At 31.0% G+C, this 22,977-nt stretch overlaps 1 protein-coding gene and 1 long non-coding RNA gene across 2 annotated transcripts in view; one reads left to right on the top strand and one right to left on the bottom strand.

Moving 5' to 3' along the window:
- LOC114120883 (transcription factor AP-2-epsilon) overlaps nt 1-22,977 on the bottom strand; it is a 172,754-nt gene that overhangs the window by 135,005 nt on the left and 14,772 nt on the right. The gene's annotated exons all lie outside the window — the stretch shown is intronic.
- Nucleotides 3,821-5,816, top strand: LOC126551512 (uncharacterized). The gene is made up of 4 exons (XR_007605437.1): nt 3,821-3,917; nt 3,991-4,186; nt 4,994-5,057; nt 5,721-5,816. It is a non-coding gene; the product is annotated as an uncharacterized LOC126551512 (long non-coding RNA).

Here is a 22,977-nt window from a genome sequence, read left to right as displayed (position 1 = left end):
ACAATAACGCCAACGATCATTTGTTCAAATTGTTGGTGTTTTTTTTTTTTTTGCTAAGTGTATTAGAAATCATAAATATACGCACTTGCACTTATTTTATCAATATTTTATTTGAATTATGTGTAACTAGACAATAGATTTCAAATAATGGTCACTGAGACATCCTAGTATTTATTAAGTACGAAGAACCTGTAAATATTATACTTATACAATAGATTGCCGATGTGCGTTTTATATATACTCCGACGTGCCACCCTCGTATTATAATCATTTAGGATTCAGGAAGCGAATTTCTATGATCCGGACATTTTTAAGTTGAGGGTATCGGGTATCATATAGTTAAATACTTTTACTGTATACAATAAATTATATTCGTTTCGACAGAATGTCATCACACGATTTACAGCACCTTACGTACTCGCGAATGGTGACGAAAAAAAAGGGTTTTGGATTAAGAATTGTGTGACATGACGAATTAGAAGCAAATAAATTAATCACAAAAAATATTGTGGTTATCCTCTATGTCTGTCTTATGAGAACACGCTGTCATCACCATCATTTTTCTCCTCGATTCTCCATATCAAACATTGTATGCAGTATGACGAAATTCCAGAGCAATGATATTGTGTGAGGCACATCAGTCATAATTTTTGGTTCGATGATACCCGTTTCCTCAGGGCACCGCGTTAAGGTAAGATGCACATATCGTATTATCACCTTACTATTCGCAGTTAATTTGTAGACAGACAGTTCATACGCTTCTTCAATTGTTAAAGGCGTTAATAATTAGTATTAATTATTTTATTTACATATTATAATGTATATACAGTATACACTGCGCGGTACATAGATAAACCATAGCAGGTATATATTTATTAAATCATTGTAAAATAGTCGCATTTTATTTGGCGTACGCCGTTTTACGTTTTTTTTTTTTTTAGTATGTTAGTGTATATCATATATTAAACAGAATTTAAATAATGTATTAAAATTAAGCTGCATCAATGCTTAAATTCATTAGCATAAAAATATGGTAAACGTCTTTAAAGATAATAGCTTTTTATGTGTAGAAAAAATGATTATTATTAGATCCATGGTGGAATATTTAAAAAAAAATTGTATTATAGTAATCTCTATAACATAAAATGCAATAAAAAACCACAATATTTACTGATACGGCAATATCAAATATACTAGATATTACTATTATTATTATATTACAATAAATGTATACCTAGTTTGGCCGATGTCAATTTTATCAGTTTATTATTTTTTATACATCGTTTATACCTGCAATTTTAGGTAACATAATTTTATAATAATATTAAGGGGTCCGGTGCCAGATTTTCAAATTTTCCGCAATTCTATAAAATTTGAAAATTAAATTTTTATTTTAGTTACTAACCTTAATTATAATACTTTTTCACTAATTTACTACCCGATACCTATTGAAGGGGGGGTTGATAGGATGTATTATATATCGAAAAAAATGATTTCACGGGAATAATTTCCAGGTCTTGTCGAATTGTCGGATTTTGATAACTATATTTTTATTTGAAAGAAGAAGACTTCCTACAGGCCGCATCAAACTCCGATTTTTATTTTATTCAAAATAATAGTAAAATATAATTTATACAAAATTGCTTAAAATTGTATTATTTTTGAAGACAGATTGTAAAGTTTGAATTTAAAATATTGAAACATAGAGATCGATGCGGCCTGTAGAATATTACCCTCTATTAGTTAAAAAAAAATTATTAAATTTGGTTGATTCTACAGCATAGGATCTCTATTCCCGTAGAGCGTATTTTTGTGTACAAAATCGCATTAGCACCTGGCGCTTTAAATTAAACAAAAAACCGGGAGACAAGATTGAGCGTTACACCAAACGTATAACACTTTTTATGCACTATGCAGTGTATACACATACTCTATACCTCTAGACTCTCGACATAATAATAATTCATTTAGTATTCATGAAATTCATACTTGTAGTGTCAAATGTTTCACGGTCACATTATTCGGAGTAGTTCTAGGCTGGATATGGGAAAAAATATATAAATATTGTTGTATTTTATTATAACTATACTGGTCAACCCGAGTTTGAAAATAAATTTTAAAAAAGGTTATAATATATTAAAAATAGGTAGGTGCATTATTTTCTTGACTCGTGACTTTCGGAAATTTATTTCATCATAATATCGATGGTTTGAAAGTATTGGTATCATAGATACCTACGTATATAAAATACGATTTACATATTTATATTCAATAAGAACTTTCCAATTTTTATAAGAATAATATATTTTGTTCATAGTTAGAATTATTGATTTCGAATATGCTTGTACACTTTTCAAACGACAAGTGTTAAAGTTTTAGTCAGCATCAGTCATGTTTGTTATTTATACATTTTTTTTTTTTGTTTAAATTTTAAGATTCTAATTTAAAATGAATACAATTAATACAATTAATAAATTAAAATTTACCTCCATTAAAATATGTTATTTCTTTAAATTTAGCTTATATTTTATTAATTATAATTTACAATTTATACGAAATATGTATAATATACTTATTTATATATTATATTATAATAGAAATATTTTTTTTCTCTTCTATCAACTGCAATAAATCGGCCAAATTTAAAAGGTATAATTTTAACGTATGACAGCCACTGAGAAATACTATTGCAATATAAACTGTAGTATTTCAACATTATTTTACGTTTCGGTAATGCCTATAATCTCCACTCTTAATTTATCTAACTTGAACGTAGTATATTTATAAAGATTCAAAATATTGTAATGCAAATTTAATAACAAAATAATTTAAAATATAGCATAGAATATTAAAAATATACTGTGGTCTTGAAGTTAATAGTGTTTCAAGTTAGGTATATATCGTTTGAAGATGAATCTTATTATACACATGCATGTATATAATATGTGATATATAATTTTTTATCATTTGACTGAATAATGAAATATAATATATTATAATATGACTTATACGTCCTAATTATGTTGATAAAACACTAAAAATTATTATTGTATAGGTACATTTGTTAGGTACGTAAGATAAAAAAGTCTAATGTCTTAATGTTAATAAATTTAAAAATTCAATAGGTATCTAATACAATATTAAACAAAGCTTTGATTATCTTTTTCATTTCATTAATAATGGTCGTTTTTATTTTCAGAAAAGTTTTTCTTGTTTAAAAAATATTTTATCCCTTTCAAGCAAAATATAGAATTTAATTATAAAACTACTTACTTAGTAACCCATTAAAAAGTAATTTAATTTGTCTAAAGAGATGCTAAAAAGAAAAAAAGAAAATCTTTAATATTGTATAGAAAATATATTTTTAAGTGGGTCACGATTGAAAAAAACTCAAAAATTTCATATTTTTCATACTTATTTATAATTATTTTCAATTTACCGCTAGCGTGATATTTTTGTCGTCCTTTAAAACGATATATCGATAATAATTAATTTTTAAAATCTTACTCAAAATATAACGACTACGATACCGATTGCCTTTATATAACTATATTTGTATAATATGTAGGTTATATCAATATTTATTTGTTTTTTCTTTCTTATCACGTAAAGCTTATCAAAAATGCAAATAAAATAAAGAACGGGTTATCTCCCGCTGTGTGCACTTTAAAAAGTTTATTTAATTTAATTGCCTTGACAACGGCCATCTGCCGTGTAACAGTTATTAAAATCAAAAACCCATCATACTCTTTTTTATAAATATTTTTTTTTGCCACAAACTTTTTTTCAATTAATTTCCCGCAACATGAGATCTTTTGATGTCTGTACATAGTTAATTGACTCATTTCGTAGGTACACGTATGCGGTTGTTTACATGTCATTTACACACGGCCTTGATCCAACAACCCTCTAAGTCGGTGAGATCGACCCTTTTAGATATATGTGTATATATATATTTATATACTATAGAATAAAATTTAAATTTCACAGACGGATTGGTTTTATAAAAAATCAATTTTGGATTTGCAATTCGAATATTTCGGGCGAGAGCGAAAAATACACACAGGCGCACCCTCGTCGGTGATGGTGACGCCACTGATGGCCTCATAATCGTTTTATTCGCGGCGTCTTTGGTTTTCCGTTCTAAATGTCCGCTCCGATTGAACTCACCCCTATCCTCTTCAAAGTTGGTTTAGTATTCAATTTTCATCACTCACATATCATTAAGGTCCCTGATGACGCTAACCCCTTATTGTCACCGTGAAAATATAAAATCAATATCTAAAATTTCAAGTACGCGATGTCGTTGTTGGTTTTTAAAAAGGTACCTACTATACACCAAAATTAAATCTCAATAATACCTTGTGTTTTGTTTTATTATCCTCATCTCCGAAAATTGTGTAGGTAGAATTAAAAAAAAAAAAATGTATACCTTAAATAATATTTATTTGAAAACATAAATAATTAATATCATTTTCTTGACCATCAAAACTTAAACTTAGGTAAAAGAAACGTAGCCCGTACATATTATATTTTATTATGTTGAATTAATTAGTTAAATTGAAATTTATTAATTTATTATTTATTAATTTAAAAGTGTTGTAACAGCTTAACCTACGAATATTATACAAATTGATTTTGATCTCATATAATTATTCAGCTTAAACTTTTTAGCCAACAATTAGTTCTAGTTTTGTAATTCTTCATTTAGAGTTGAGTTGTATACGCTTATAATATTGTACTATATATAATATGTATACTATATACAGTATAATATTAAATACAACATAATCCTAACTGTAGTCTATAAAATGCTGAAACGGTTATATTAATTATCGAAATGACATAATAAATGTGTACATGTAAAAAGCGTATTGTTTGATTCGCTATTTGTTCATTGAAATGTTGTGTGAAAAAAAACCACCCTTCTTAATCCTTCAATAATACAAATGGTGTATTTATATATACGTGTGTGTGTTTTACAATCCATTAGGTCTTATCCGGATAATTGTTTGTAAATCGCCGATGGAGCAATTGAACTGAACAAAGCACCCTCGGTATAGTATAAGCGTTTTTTAACTCACAGTTAGTTTGTAAAAAAAAATTTTTAAAAAATAGATATTATAATAACAAAACTACCCTTTTTCAAAAATACAATTATTCAAATGTTCTCGATGAGCGGCAATGTATTTGTGTATTAATCATCATAATAATATATTACTTTTCATCTGTCAACGACCATATTAATAAAGGTGAACTTAACGGGTTTTAACAAAATAATTTAAAACATAGTCGTAGATAGAAGTTTTTAATAGTTTACATAAAGTTTTTGTTTGGGTTACGTAAATACCGCGTTACGAGAAATGTAAATATAATCCGGTCAATTAGTATTTACACTATAGTGTAATTACATTCTACCGAATTCAACGCGTAGTACAACAGTAATTAACAATTATACTGTATACCTCGATAAATACTGATGTGACAAAAATTATGGCTGTGTTTAAAATTTAAATGAATAGTATTTCTTTTATCTTTCTGAATAGATTATAGTATTACATATAGTTAAATTTATAGTAAGCAGATTAATCACGATTGTTTTGCATTTTATTTAGAAACGCTGTTATAAAATTAAATTTTTTTATAGATATATTATAACGTGATTAATATATGAGATGGACATTAAAAAAAAAAAAATCATTATCGACGTATCTTTTCAGGGGAAAAAAACATCTAGTGGACGTGCAAATCGTTTTCAATGCCACAGACGATATTTTAAACGAACGTGTGACATTATCTGATAACCCCGGGGTGCCGCGCCTAAAAGAAAATATTTTTCGGCGTGCGGTGTACCGGCTGTGATTTGATCCGATATGAATTCAGCGATTTGTCAAACTACGGTAGTGCGGCGCGATGTACCTACTATCAAGTATTAATTATAGATACGCGTTCGTAAAATATCCAAGCGTTATGTGCGTCTCGCTACACGATATTATAAACGGTATTGTATAGCCCAAAACTAGCAGTATATGTATATTGTATAGTGTACACCTTTCATGTTTAGATTTGTTGCATATACGTAGATTGCCGCAGTTAGCTATATCAAAATTTCGTGCAATTATTTTAAATCAGAAAAATTAAAACTAAAAAAACGCAAATAATATTTTTGTGCAGCTGCAATCGTCAACCGTTGATTCGAATCAAAACCATTTGTAGGCAGCGGCCGGAGACGAGCTGAATGTCGAACGATACAATGACGCGCCATTCGAATCGATTCTATGCGTAACTCTCTTCCTCGTACATATAAATATATATTATACGTGCGAGTATAATATTATTATTATATTCACGTATATATCAATATTATACGTATATATACATAATACGATATTATGATTACGGGTGTCAGCGCGGTGGTACGTATATATATACGTATACAAACCCTCAGGGCGGTCGGCACGATCCTTCCAGCGCCACACTGCTACATATACAGCTCTAATTGTACGCATTTCATTTCGGTTCTCCGACTACCGAATTTATTATCATATATTTGTATATTATTATTATTTTAAACAGTAGTTGGTAATTTGCTGTTATCGTGCGTACGCTGCGTATAACCGCCGACGGAAGAGACCGACCGCGCGTATAGTCGTCTATCTCGCTGCTGTATGTAAATGTGCGTACGTGTGTGTATAATATTATAATACGTATTTACGCACACGCAGATCGGGGTGCCGAGATGTCCAAGTGAACAGTAGCCGAGCGGCTACTGATTGCTATAATTTCCGTGTTTGGCCAATAATAATAGGGCTCAACAGTAGCCACGGTCGGCTTGTGTGTGTGTGTGTGTGTATGTGATTGACGCCGGCATGTGCCCCGAGACAAATATGTGTGAGTGTTTTTTTTTTACTTACCACTTATTTATATATATATATACATAATATACGATTGTCCGTATTGTTCCCACGTGATTTACATTTTAAAATTCATAAATAAATACGCGTGCGGTGTATACGAGCAGCGTACCTACCCGTTTACCCCGAAACCACTGTTTAAATTTTTTCGAATTTCCATAATCGGTAGCCATCGAACGTGTATCGGTAGCTCGGGGATGTCACGATTCGGTTTTCCCATAGGAATACATTATTATTAGTATTATTTAGTATTTCGGTGGAGAAGAAAAAAAAATGGAAACGACCTCTCGATTGTTTTCGAAACTATTTACCTCCACTCACTGCCACCCCACATCGCGCATACATTATTATAATAATAATATAATATGTACATTGTACATACCGTGCATACCATTGCCACTGTCGGCACGGCATTGGGATATCTCACAGTTTTGTGTATCCACGGTACACCGCTTCGCCTGTGTAGGTATAATATTTTTGTTGTTTACGATTTTCGCGATCACGATTTACATTTTATTATTTAAAAAGGGCATTCGCGTGAGCAGTACTCATATCTGGTACGTTGCCGCCTCACCAAGATTCAAAGTGGTAAAAACGTCAGTCGGCAGGATTTCACCCTCGAGCTCATCGAATCCGACGGTCGAAAATATTCGCAACTCGTTATAACGATTATATTATTATGATGTATAGTATGCCAATGTTAAGTGTAATAGAGAGTAGAACAATTTTCATTTTTAGAAGATGAGTAAGCGCGATAAAAACCAGCTCAAATGCCAAAACGTATAATTTTGCTGTGCATGTTTTCGTTATATTACACCGGTTTGGTCGCTGTTATCCTGTGTCCGTCATAGAACACGGGACCGGACAATGATAAGATAAATTATTATAACACTATTGGAATTTACGGTAATATAAGAATATATGATTTTATGTGGCTTAAGTAATATATTTTGTTAAATCAATGACGTTGGTTTCTATATCATTATGTTATTATAATTAACACGCGAAGTTTTTTTTTTCTGTAATATTATAATATTGTATACACGTACGAGTTGTAATATTATATTATGGACTATATGGTAAAATTTAACAATTTAACAAAATAAACGACTAAAAACCAACTATATTATTATAATATAATGAGTTCAAGTACAAAATATTCTACTCATTGGCTGTGCGTTATTCGCAATAAATCTTTTGTATAGATAATATTATGTACGTAGAGGATATTTTAAAGGGGTTATGATTGGCCAATTTTAATGATAAAATTTAAACTGTACAACTACAAAATAGTAATACATTTTAATGCATTTACAAAGTAATTGACAATAGGTTGTTTATTGTTTAATCATTTCATGTTATCGAAAAAAAAATTATACATTACAGATAAGTTTTTTTCTTAATATTATGTATTACAGTTATAATTATTGTCTATTCCACTATGAATATAATATGGCTATTGGTGTTGACTTAAGCACATCGTATCTTATATTTGTTTTAACGTTCTACACGTATTGCTTTTCCAAATAGTTTTGTTTTTCATAAATTATTAAAAGTGTTTGTACAGTTTGAAAATAAACTAAGAATAATTTAAAATATATAAATTGGTTTGAAAAGTTACACAGTGTTCTAAATTCAAATATTTATAATTTATGTAAACATAACTTCTACTTTAAAGTTGTTCATGCATTTTAATAGAGTGGTAACATTCCGTAGTTAATTTATAGAGAATTTGAAACAGTATACATATATATTATGACTTTCACAATTTATATATAATTATCACATATTTGTGGTTTTACATTTGTAAATTCTTAAGTTTTTTATAGTGTCAACAATTTTTGACTTTAGTACCTGCAGTACCATATATTTATGATTTTTTTTTTGTTATTGTTTAGTATTATTTATCACATCATCAATCATTTGTTTCAGTTAAAATACGAACTAAAATTTTAGTTATTTCTGAGTAATAAGTAGTTTGTCTGCATAAATTTTATCCCTGTAATAATCTACAATATTTGTATGGTTATTTAATAAACATGTTAGCTATATCCTTTTAATTATTTTTTTATAAACTTGTAATATACACATATGATGCTGATAAAATACAACTTGACACTTAACATTTGAATAAATTATCAATTACTCAAGGCCGTAGGGTATACATTTCCAGATTAAAGTAAAAAGTGTTCGGTAAAAAAATTATGTCTAGCGCTTAGATATAGGTACTATATAATATAATATTTATATATATATATGTAATACCATAATGGTAATTACTAATTATTATCTTTATAAATTATGTTTCAACAAATATATATGTATATAAATTCAACTCAAATTAAAATATTACAGTATAAAATTATAGTTCAGTACATAATTTTGATTTAATGTAGTAAATATGTTTTTAAATGTAACATGCAGAAATTTATAAAAATATGCGAATAATATGTAAAATGCACTTGATGAATAAAATTAAAAAGAAATTATAATGAATAGGTTCAATTAGAAATATTATAATAATAACTGTTTGAGTACTTAATTATGTTAATTTTAAATGTAACGTTATTGTTGGGTTTATGATACATGGATATTATTTCAATACTATAAATATATGCATGTGCATAATATTATAATATTATATAGAAAGCATTTACCTTATATAGATGACAATTAGTTAAACATTAAACTCATCGATAATTTACCTACTTTTGATCTCCTCGATCGGACGATTCTATTAAACATAAAGTTATTAGTAGTTATCACTATCCAAGGACACCATAAGATATAAAATTTATTACCTATACATATACGCGTGCACAACATTATAATAGTATATTACACCTACCTACATAATGATAAAGAAAACCACAAAATCTGTTAAATGTGTACCTATACTTGGCTACTTCCTATTTTAATAAAATATATACCCAATCGAATATACCAATATGATGTAAAAGCAATAGACCTAAATCCAATTGCGGATCAGATAAAAAAGCTGTACAATATAATATAAAGCAGAGGTATAGATACACAACTGTAGGCGTATACTATTATACTATTTATAATGCGCGTATCTTTCACGTAGGTAGGCGTTTCTTAACCACTTAAAACTAAAGAATTGTCACAAACTCACAAATAATAACCTTTTCGCGTGTACCAGAGATTTCGTCCTATAATAGGTATTATATATGTTATGTGTATACATGTTCGTTTGCAACTACTCGAGTAGGTACGTCGCTGTTCAATGTTTCAACATTAACACACACACACACACGTTATACGTCGATCGCTTTTGTACAGTAAAAAAAAGGGGGAGGTCATTGTTTCACCAGGAAACAAAAATATTATAAACGTAAGAAAGAGAGAGAGAGAGAGAGAGAGACAAAAAGCTCCCGACGAGGAGCGGTAGCCGCGCGGAGGATGCCACTCGAACGCAGTGCACGCGCGCATAATACAAATTTATAACGAGCCTAGGCCGTTTGACGAGTACCATTATAATAATATAAACACGCGAATTTATAATGGGGTTTAATTAAAAATCCGTAACAATGTAAACAACGGGAAATTGTGTATATGTAAAATATATAATATCATAAGCATTGTAATATATATATATTATGTATTTATGTATATACACAGCGATGCTGCACTTCTAGTGGGTCGCATTGTCCGGCGGTGGCATGATACCAAGACGGCAAGGGTGAAGTCCTCATCGCGTCATCTGGAGAAGAGCCGTTGCCGTCGCTTGCATCGGCTAAAATAATAATAATTGTACGAATATATTATTAATATGTATAGGTTGTGCGCTGCAGTAACAAACGAACTAAGACGAACCAGCAGAGTCGTTAGCGATTTTTAAACTGCATTTAAACGCGTTTTAACGAACGCCGCCACCGGCCACTTGACACCCTCCGAGTGTTTTTTTGTTTTTTTTTTTTTTAGATGAAACGACGACGACCTGTTTGTATAATACAGTAGTTATACATATCATATCACATAAATTAAAATACATATAATACAGATAAACTACCTTGTCTAGACCAATTTATTATATGGAGCAGCGATATGGGCAATCCGAAGATCCTAGAAGAATTTTTTGACTTGTAAAGGACAGTATAACCAGTGATTGAGGAAGATTCGGAAAAACGAGAAACTAGAACCACTATATCAAATATTGTCGAAGCAATCTTGAAAAAGCAAAAATCTATTACTGTGTACAATGTACATGCAGCACTAGAGAATAACCCAACAGATTCATTAGAAAACGATCAATTATGAGACGGGAAAATGCAGTGAAGAATGACGAGAAAGAGCTAAGAGAAGGTTAGTTTAAGGCAAATGATTGGAATGGATAGACGGTTGAATATAATATAACGAGATGGCCCTAGAGGCCGCTAACAACAAAAAATAATAATTAATATATAAATTCTTTTAAGATCACAGGCTTTCTAGATAGGCTTTGACGGCTAAAAAAATTTTTACGAGTTACATGTCGACTATAATATGCTATGTAATGCGTTTAGTGTTTACTGTAATAATATCGCGTTTACATTTTTTGGATCTTACTATACGTTTCAAAAATTTGTTTTAAATTTTATTTTCATAAAATGTTTAATTTATTTACAAAATTCATTAACATTTTCACATGCCATTTATATAGTTTGGTTCGAATTTCATCTAGCGCACGTGTGCCATAAGTTACCCATCTCTGTTGATTAGGTTATTAACATAATGATATTATAGTGATTGGCCGTGATCTTTGCGTGATGTGAGGCATGATCATCAAATGTTGATGTCTGCTCGATGCCTGACCTAAATTGAACCGATGATCAACCTTAGAATTAAATGCTGGTATTCAAAGCTAGAGATTTCTCGTTTGGTCCATAATATGATGATTTTTTTTTTTTTAATAGCTGTTTGATTAAATTATTATTTATATATTATATTCATATAATCGATTGGCTAAGTTCTATGATTAAGACTCTAGTACTATATAAATTATTATACACTTAAAAAGTAAAAACTTCACGTACCTATAAAAACTAAACATATAGTATTTATCAGATTTGTTTTTTTTTATAGATATTATAATATAATGATTGTTAATTTATGTTTGTTATAACTGGGGTACGTGAGAATAATATTTTTGAAAAGATTATAAAAATTATTAAAAATTAAGTGGGAAAAATATCAATCTTGTTATACTATACCTAAACACAAAGAATAATAATAATCTAATAGGTAGCTTTATTCCAGTTCTAATAAAATTTAATGTTTTTTTCCGTAGTTTATACTTTATTATATGTATGTACATAGTCGTAATGTACAAAAGTACAATAAGTTTCATTTTCTGAGTACACATTCTAAGATAGGTACTAACCTATCTAAATGCGTATATATTATATAAGACGAATTTTAAATGCATGCATATAATCATTGGAAATATTTTAAGTCATAAATCATAATGGTTTAATATGCTAATCGTATGAAATTGTTACTAATCGATAACGGTTCAGATTAAATTAGATGGTTGAATATAATATGTAATAATATAATAACGCATATCTGGTTTTTTTTTTTTTTTTTGAAAACCAGCACTGGTTGTCCTTTTTTTTAATTGAATAATTATTGTTATTTTATCAGGGACAGACCAATATCTTTATTCACACGGTCATACAAGTATACAAGTATAACATCTTAGTACCTTTTATAAAATATATTTCTAATCGATATATTAGATATTTTTAAATTTAATACGAGTTAATACTCATAGATACTGCTGCTGTAATCAACAGTATCTATATTTTCGTAGAAATTGTCTATACTGTTTACTATACATAATTACATAAATCATGGTGTGGAATAGGTTAAATCAAACGCGAATTCTTTCATTCTACTTACATCTCTTACATCTCCAGATAAACCATTTTTTATAAAGCTATTGACAAGTTTAGTGGTATACCTTTAAGTCCCAGGACGTAAAAAAGGATAGTATATCAGTTTATGAAATAACTGACGGTTATTATTTTACCATGCGATCTATTCTCCAAATTTTTAGTCCACAACCATTTATCGCATATCTCAGGAGTATTGTACTACAATCATAAAAGAGATTGTTTTTTTTTTTTAAATAAACCAAAAATATTTCCACAATAAACTCAAAGAATGTATACTTGATATAACCTAGAGGCTAGAATAAAATATTATACCAGAGGTGAGAACTTGAACGTCAAGTTCGCGTGTAATGCTCGTGGCGTTGAACTGACTATATATTACATGTAGTTGTATTCAGTGCCAGATCCGAGTTTCAGTGTGCGACATAATACTGGAGGCCCTTTAAAAAAAATGCGGTTTATAATTGAATGCATTAATTATGACGTATTTTTTGATATTCGATGAAAGTCAAGATGGCTTTAAAAAATAATAAATATTTCAATATTTCAACTGATCAAAACTATGAGAACGTAATCGTTTTAAATAAACGAGTGAGGGTAATTTCTTAAAAATTAAAATATTTTGTTTCTTGACCATTATACATTATCCTCGATAATGTATCGTTTTACAAGAAAATCCAGGACATAAACCCCGGTGGGTATTGCATCCCTGCACCCCCGATAAATTCGGCACTGATTTTATTTCTGATTATATACTATAAGGTATAGACGATATAGTGTAATATATACGTGATAATATGCGCTGTATACCTAAATAGTACAACTACGAATTGAACACACTCGATCCGGCAACGCAAAACACGGGTGGTGTATAATGATAATAATAATATATAATGTGTGACCAGCGCGGCTATGATCTCATATATTATTACTATAAACGAGACGAAAATCACGTGTAATCTAATAATTGAAAGGCGAAACGTTAACGAGCTCGCGCGCGCGCGTCGTTAATTAATACACACACACTCACACGACGAGTGGGCGTGCGCCGGAGGAGTGTAGCCGCGTCTCGTACATAATATTATATACACGCGTGTACGTATAATGTTTTCCATCACTTTTCCACATATTAAATTAACCTACATCCGCCCTTCAGAGTAATAGGTACGTCGTGTACGACATACATAATGATAACGTATTGTGTAACGTTCTGATGGTTTTTTCCCTCCCCCGAAGGTTATAGGTACTATTACGCACACTCGCTCGCGTATTGTTATCGTACTATGTTGTTCCCCGCACAAGTGGTATGGTGGAAAAATGTTTAAAAAGCCGCGACAAAAGACCCAAAAATTATACACACGCGCTCACTCGTCGTACAAACACACACATTATAATAATATATACGCATTGAGTGATACGCGTACCTACGTGCTTGCATATTATAGTCCACCGCATACGATACAGTATTATAATATTATGTGAAACGAAGAGGCAACACGCGCCGCGTAACGCGCGACACGCGACCATATACCACTCGAGGCGCGGTAACATTATCGTGGTCACGAGCTTCGGAGGGCTAAAAAAATCACTCGTACTACGCCACACACACGCTCGCGGTGTATACGTAACTCGCGCTACCGGATACCGTATCGTCGTGACCACTAGCCATTGTACTGTGTGTGTGTGTGGGTGGGTGATTTTTTGGGGGATTTTAGAGTATCGAGTAAGACGCGGATTAAGAACCGTCGTAGTGTAGTTCAGGACGAGAAGGTACTATTATGTAATATTAGAACATCGCAAAACATTATCTCTCGGCAAATCAATTTTCCTCCCGGAAAAATACTCAACTACTTGACACATAATATTATTGAGATTTTTTAACATTGATGAATTCTATAAGACATCTAAATGCAATATTATGTATAATATCTACAAAGCGCAAAAGGTTCTATCCAAAGAACTTTTCAGTTCTTAACGGAAATTGATCGTTTTATCGTGTTTTTTACGATAACTTTTTCTTAAAGCGAAACTTAAATTACAATACGCAAAAATACATAGTTTTTTTTATTGACAATCATAACGAACAATGGTAATATAACAGTTTGAATGAATATGTCCATTTCATAAAAATTAATTATCCACTGGTATTAATATTCGTAAATTTAAAATTAACTTTTTTTTCATTAATAATTTATTATTATTAAAATGTAAAAATATCGTCGGAACACGGTTGTTTAGTAAGATATTGGGTCTACCATCTGACGTGGGTATCTTTACTAGGTTGTACATAAAATGATTACACAAAATATAAAGTTTTAAACAAAAATAAATTATTGATTGGATGTATTTATTTGACTTCTTATAAAATTTAAATTATTATCAAACAAAAATAAAAATATTTGCTTATGTTTTATTATATTATTTCCTTTGAAACAACATAATCAATATTATTATTAACTGTTAGCCAACTATAAATAGATTGTGCACGTGTCTTAATATTACATATTTCACAGACAAATTTACCTACTATTTCATTAATAAATATCTCAAACGATTGAGGTTGGTAGCTGTATAAACAGGATTGTAACAAAAACTAATTACGAGGATCAAAAATTGATCTGCATTTTTCAGTCAATTTAAAGCTATCATGAATAATTGAATTAAATTTATTACCGTGCAATGTACATTATTATACATACTTTAATGTTTAGTATAACATTATGGATAGGTATATATTATATATTACATATCGCATCTTTTGACTTTTCATTAATAAAGTTTAATGGTCATATCAATCAAACGAGTCGGCTTTGGAATATTTCCAAAATGTTCACAACTCATTCGTTCACAGTGTTAGCAGTATAGATCCTGTGTTACAATATAATCACTTGTGTTTCGCGCCATCTCCCGTATCTCGCGCATTGCCTTTTCGTATTCGTATTATTAATAATAATACTAATAATGAGTATGCGATATTGTTATACACAATACATTTATCATTTATTTTAATACATAGGTGTTCCTATATATATACATATATGTTGGACATACGAATATACTCGCGCTCATATTATAACGTGAGCACGAGTATTATTATACAACACACACATAATATGGTACTCCGCACTAATCGAATCACCTAAATCAGCCGGGGCACGCTCTCCGATGAGACGCGGCCCCGGGGGACGGGAAAACAAACTGTCCGAGGATCGATTCCGTTAACTACATTTGTATATATGTATAATATATTATGATACGTCGTGGCGTACGCAGCGTATATTATACGTACGCGTACTTATATATAGGTACGTATATATATATTGCGTATATATATGTGATATTATTATACAATATATTATATTGTCCGCGTGTAAACGCCGAGAAAAGTCGAACGAACGAACGGTGTGCGAGTGGAAAAATACGAGGGAGTATATTATGTATATATGTAGGTACCTCGGAGGATATATACATGCAATGATTGCGCTGTAACGCTGGAGCCTGGCGTTATGACGCGCGCGGGTCAGGGAGAAAAAAAATAAAAAATAAAAACCGTAAAAAAATCTTAATAGTAATAATGAGCAAAACGTACGCATTATTATAATATATAAGAGGTACGTGTATAAACAAACTTCGGTAATGACCGCGTGCTGGAATATGTATACGCGTTTGTGGAGACCGGGCCATAAAAATCGTTTACTAATGAACACGATACGCGTGCCCGGGGCGGAGTGATATACCTACCCATACATACGTCATACACTAACTTACATTTATGTATTTCGAAAATTTCAACCGACGAACAGGCAACGCGTTACAATAGCGATGCTATACGTTTAGAAACCGAAAAACGAAATTCTTTTTAAACTGCAGCATTATACGTCTTACCGACGTTTATATTGTCTCAGTCGTAGACTTTCTTAGAATAATTAATATTTTCAAAACAGATTTTGAAGATAGTTTTAATATTATGTTAGAAAGTAAAAATTAATAAAATATATTATATTGTTAAAATAAAATAATAATTATAATTGGTAGCTGTTTTAGCATTTATTACTAAACACAGAGATAACCGTGTAAATATCTAATAATTGTTAAATTAGATATTATTATATAGTTTTCATCATTGAGTATTCAAACAGATAAATAAATCTTAAATTTGGATTATTACTTCCTTGCAATGTTTTATAATTAGATACAAGTTGCCAGTTGACCATATGGATATTTGAGATCTTTATTTATTATTTGGGTTTGGTGTGTGGGTTGACTTCTGTAATTGTTACTGATTGAGACATTGAATACATTATGTTATTGCGTGTTACTAATCTTACATAACACATTGTAACTATCATGATTTGTGATTATTTTTGCAGTACATCATAATGTGTATATTTATAATCTATAGGTACTGGTACTGCGTCATCCGTCTTCCGTGTCGTCAGTCGTGCGTTTTTTGGATTTTCTATAAGAAAATATTTCTTAGACGTTTGGTTTCTTAGATGAGGTTTAAGTTCAACTCGTATATCGATCAATTTGCAAGCCGTTAAAACGTACATATTTTAAATATTTTGTGATTATCTGGTTTTCGTGTTATGCGCCGTTTCTGCCGACATTTTTTCAAACATTTTTGAAATTCTGAAGCAACGGCGTTGTGCTAGATGTATAATATAATATAATACTATATATATTATAATAAGTCCCTGCCATAACGTTATTATATTGTAAGTACATTGCGCACGCAATCGATTTCACCGAAACTCGATTCCGAAAACTAGTATTTGAGACTATTGGAATTTGTAGATGTGAAAAAAAAATCACATATTATTATCATCCTTACACCGAAATAGAAACATCTAGAGTGCTGGACGCGTGTATAACGCGATAATTATACACGAACCGTTCGTCCGCGCGCGGCCGCCTTCGTCGTCGTCGTCGTCTTCGCGTCTCGCGCGCGCATAGTTTCGGCTTATATATATATATATTATAATATGATAATCGTCCGCATCTCAACACGCGCATTCCAACAGTGTTGTACACATGCTTAAACAGTATTTTAGGTATGCGTACGATAATAATAATTATTGCTATTATTTTAATACAGGGCGGACGAATTTGACTTCGGCAATTAATTTACTCGGCCCGGGCACATTATCATAATTCATACGGTAGCCGTAATTTGTGTATAGTAGGTTTATTATAATATTATAATGATACGTGATTTTGCGATGCGAGGATGGCGAAAAACATCAAAACGAGTATGGAAATAAAAAATTTGCGAAACGAAATTGTACGCACCATATAACATAAGTATGTATTAAACGCGCATAATATATATAGGTGGACATGGTATTCAAATAATATAGTGTGGTCATAATATACGCGCTTGACGGGCGCGCGAAATCGAAATGTCGCGTCGTCGTCGTCGTTGGGCCACACGCACTCATTAAATCCGTCGCGGACGCGTGCTTATAACGAGTCTCGCGGGACCGATCAAACGCCACGTCGATAACACGACGTGTATATAATATACATAACAAAAAACCTACGATATTATAATACTATTATTATAAATACTGCACGCGAACGGAAATAATCGACTTTACATCGTCGTACGTGCGTGACGTGTGCGCGATGTATACATATCCAGAGCCGCACTCTCAAAAACCAAAAAAAAAAAAATAATAATAATAATAACAAAATCCGTAAACGTGATCGCGACGAGACACCTGCAACGAGAAATTATAAGGAAAATTTAATTGTATGTATTATTAAGTGATATGTCTTATAATAATATTATATACGTTTCTATACGTCTGTATATTATTATAACGGTTATCTGCGCGCGCGCGAAGAGAGACTTTAACGAACTACATTATACACAAATATTATATTGTCTTTGCGCGCGAAAAACGTATTTATCGTTTGTAACCAAGGCGAGCACCCCGGCGGTACAGACTGCAGCTGTGGGGGTGGTGGGAATAGTCGGTGTTTACGTCGTAGAGGGTTTTACGGTGAATCGTATACGGTTAATTGTAATATAGAACCGATAGCCCGCGGGGCGCCGACGGGATTTATGTTATTGTGATGAGTTTTAACGAAAACGGACGATATGGAGCCGACGATGATACGATGAAACGAACCGTTCGGCACGGGGTTCCACGGCATAGAAGAGCCGCAGCAGCCGTTTTGTCAACACTCGGCGGCGGTCGAGTATATTATTATTATTGTTATGTACATACGCACACACCCACACCCACACTGACACATATTATAGGACACCGTGTTTACGTTGAGGTATCGTCGCCGTCAACCCTTTTTTCGCCGGCCAAGTTAAGTGGACCGTGCGCGGTGGCCGACACGCGTCATCTTGCAGGCGGATATTTTATTATATTCTATAATATACGCGTATATTATTATTATTGTGAAAGTGTGTGTGCGCCCGGAACAATAGTAATAATAATGACACGAGGCTATAATATTCGAGTACCTAATATATTATACATAGATATATATATATATATAGGTACCTATATCATTGTCTCCGTTGAGTGAATAACACCACGGTATATAATATGTGATCTCGTTTTTAGTATAATATACAATGTATATATATCATGTACGCTCCAACGACGTTCCACTGCAATTTATTAATATTACTTTATATATTGGAGATGATCGACAATTTTAATTTTTGTACTCATTTTGTGCATCGTAACCCATATTTAAAAAAAAAAAAAAATTGTACGTATTTATTTCTATAATAACCATATAAAATGGTATAGGCGCATACATACTTTGTTTATTCGCCCAAAACAAAACTATAGTGCAATACAAAATATATTATAATATAGAAATATACATCAATAAATCTATCTAGGAATAAATTGTGATTTGTCTGTTTTTATGTTTGGTGTATGCCATTTATATTATACGACGCAGTCATACGATCGATCGGTAGGAGTGACGTCTTTGCGGATATATTTATATTTTATACATGAATTTGAAGCGAACGAGATAAAGATTTCGAAAGAGTAAGTTTATTGAATAATGGACCCACTGTCTATATAATAGGTTATTATACTATAATATATTTTACAGTGCTCTGTGTAATAAACAATCCGATGATTGTATCACGTAACGAATCGTATTCTAATTTTTTTTTTTTGTTTCATGCACATTACACTCTTCTGTGTAGCGATAATTTTTCATATTTTTACCGTAGACGTATAATTAAATTTAATAATCGTTTGAACTTTTTACAGCGGAAAACCTCTGCGCGCGCAATCGCTATATATAAATGTTATTATATTATATTATTATTATACATTATAACATATAGGAGGAACGACGGCGACGACCAAGACGACCACGACGACCACGACGATACACATTATATTTTTACACAGGAACATGTTTTAGATTGTTATCGGTGATTAGAACGTACAATTTTCATGTTTGAATAGTTATTATTATTATTATATTATTATTATACATTATAACATATAGGAGGAACGACGGCGACGACCAAGACGACCACGACGACCACGACGATACACATTATATTTTTACACAGGAACATGTTTTAGATTGTTATCGGTGATTAGAACGTACAATTTTCATGTTTGAATAGTTATTATTATTATTATTATTATTATTATTATCGTGTACATGTTATTCCAGCCATATTATATTATACGTATATAGTACTATCGAATCAAATCGGCCGATATATTTTGTTTTTTTAAATGTATTAATATTAAAATATGTTTTATGTTATTTTTTTTAAACATCAATCTAAAGTGTTGAAAAATAAAAGAGACGGTTTTGAGTATAATGTAACACCCGCGTCGTTGATATAATATAAAAAAAAAAGGTTTAAAATTACCATTTTATTCCTTACTATTGTATAAGTACCTACTCTACTACTCAGATACGAAGCACACACACATGATATTATATATACACATTACACATTATATATATTATACATATATATATATATAGTATTATACAAGTATATTATACTCAAACCCTATTTCACCAACGTTATCGTGAAGTGGTTTTAAAAAGTTGTACACGAGAAGTAGGGGACAGGTGTATTATGCGACCTATTGTTAAATATTTTTATCAACCTATTATTTTAACTCAATTTTATATATAGGTATATACCTATTATCTAGTTGACAAAAAAAAATTAAAATAATTAAAAAACTTTAAATTAAAAATATAATATTATAATTTAGACATATTATTTATGATTTATAACTAACAAATAGTGATTCATGCAAATGCATTTTGTTGATCCTAAAATTGGAATTGCGCTTGAACCGTAGTCAAAAATAGTGAAAATAAAAAATTTTTGTGTAAAAATAAATTGAGTATATTAATTAACAATATAACGGTGGAATTTTCTGAATGAATTTTCTTCCGTTCCAAGAAAGCTGCAATCTTTGGAGAAAATGATAACCGATTTCTTCAGAATATGAACAATTTACAGATGACAGGTTCGTATTTTGATAGCTTATATATATATATATATACTATGTAATATGTATTTAATATTTATAGTTAGTAGGGATGTGAGTTTACATAGAAAATTTATTTAAAGTTTGTTTTAAGACTTTTAATAGACATTTTTATAATTTAAAAAATATACTTCAATCGTGTTTGTGATTCATTCGTGAGTAAAGCGAATGTGGACGTGATGGTTTGGAATTTTTTGTTTTTATGTAAAAATTATGTCGCCTTGGGCAGCGGCTGCTGTGGCTTGGCGGCGACGGGGTGGGCGGAATAAATTAAATGCGATTTTGACGAGTGGCCGCCTTCGCCTATAGTATAGGTTATTATTACTCGAGTTTTTTTCACTTATATGTATGTATAATATTATACGCACACACACATCATAATTTGTTGTATGTATACGTCGTACGTTTTTATTCGGAGCAACAAATATGATATGTCCGGCGTTCGGTTACGGCGTCCGTACAAGACGTGTTCGACCCCGAAGCCATCACGAAAAAAATATTAAAAATTAACCCCTTCGCAGCGGCTTGGCCTCAGCAGTGGCGTTATACTGACTAACGACATGTAGCAGCAACGCAAATGTAGGGAACACGACGCGTCGCCCGCACGACAACGATGATGAACACTTTATATACGATCTCCCTCACCTGCTGGTTACATATTATTATTTTATAAACTTTATAGGTACATACCTTTGTATTAATTTTGACGGGATGATGTACAGTTGTATACAGAAGAAGACTCACGATAAGAGTATAAACATCATTAATTTCCGTTTTTAATACTAAAGAGTCACAATATTATTTCGTGATTGTCTTCTGTCAAACTGTTGTCAAACTCGAAATAAAAAAAAATGTCAACCTGATATATTTCATGAGATGTGCATGTTGGTATTACTTATTTTACCTAACCTCATTTTAAAACCGTACTTTTCGCGAACAAACACAATTTTATTTCATCTTAATTAGTAGGTATGTTTTAGCTAGTTGACTACTATGTATTCTTAGAATTTAGATCGTATAGCTTATCATTTTTATTGTGTTTTTCGCAATATTCATGCAGCAGAATATTACAAAAATAATTTTTCCTGTTTAAGAGTTTTTGTTATTCTTATAAATAAACCATCAAATACTTAAATCGTTAAATCGTTATTTTTTTTTTTATTCTTGTAATAAAATATTGCAGACTAAAATAAATGACCATAAGTTATCTTAAAAAATCTTTATACCGGTCCGTCAGATTTAAAAACGGTAAGTGTGCATAATATACCTATTGATAATAATATTTAGGACGGAATAAAGTGTATGACTGGAGGCGCAAATTTTTTGAATAAACGACCAGCCGTTTGTCGTGGTCCGCGGATTCGTAACATATCTCTCATAAAACTCTAATGTCTAAATGTATAATAATAATAATCTATGATATGATATATTATAGTGGCGTGTTGTGCGCCAGTCAGGTACTTTTTTACGTTATACACCCGTAACCCGAATTCGTGTTTGGTGTGTGTGAGTGTGTATACAATACAATTATTATTAGAACGAAAACGTTTTCACGTGATTGGATTTGTTGCCGCATTACCTATATGTGTACAACCTATATATTTAATATAATATGTTGTATTATTTCGTTAGGGATTTGCCGTC

This window comes from Aphis gossypii, chromosome 3 (genome assembly GCF_020184175.1).
Source record: "Aphis gossypii isolate Hap1 chromosome 3, ASM2018417v2, whole genome shotgun sequence".
Classification (NCBI taxonomy): domain Eukaryota; kingdom Metazoa; phylum Arthropoda; class Insecta; order Hemiptera; family Aphididae; genus Aphis; species Aphis gossypii.
The sequence above is the reverse complement of the archived record's forward strand: the minus strand, read 5'-3'. Positions and strand labels throughout refer to the sequence as shown.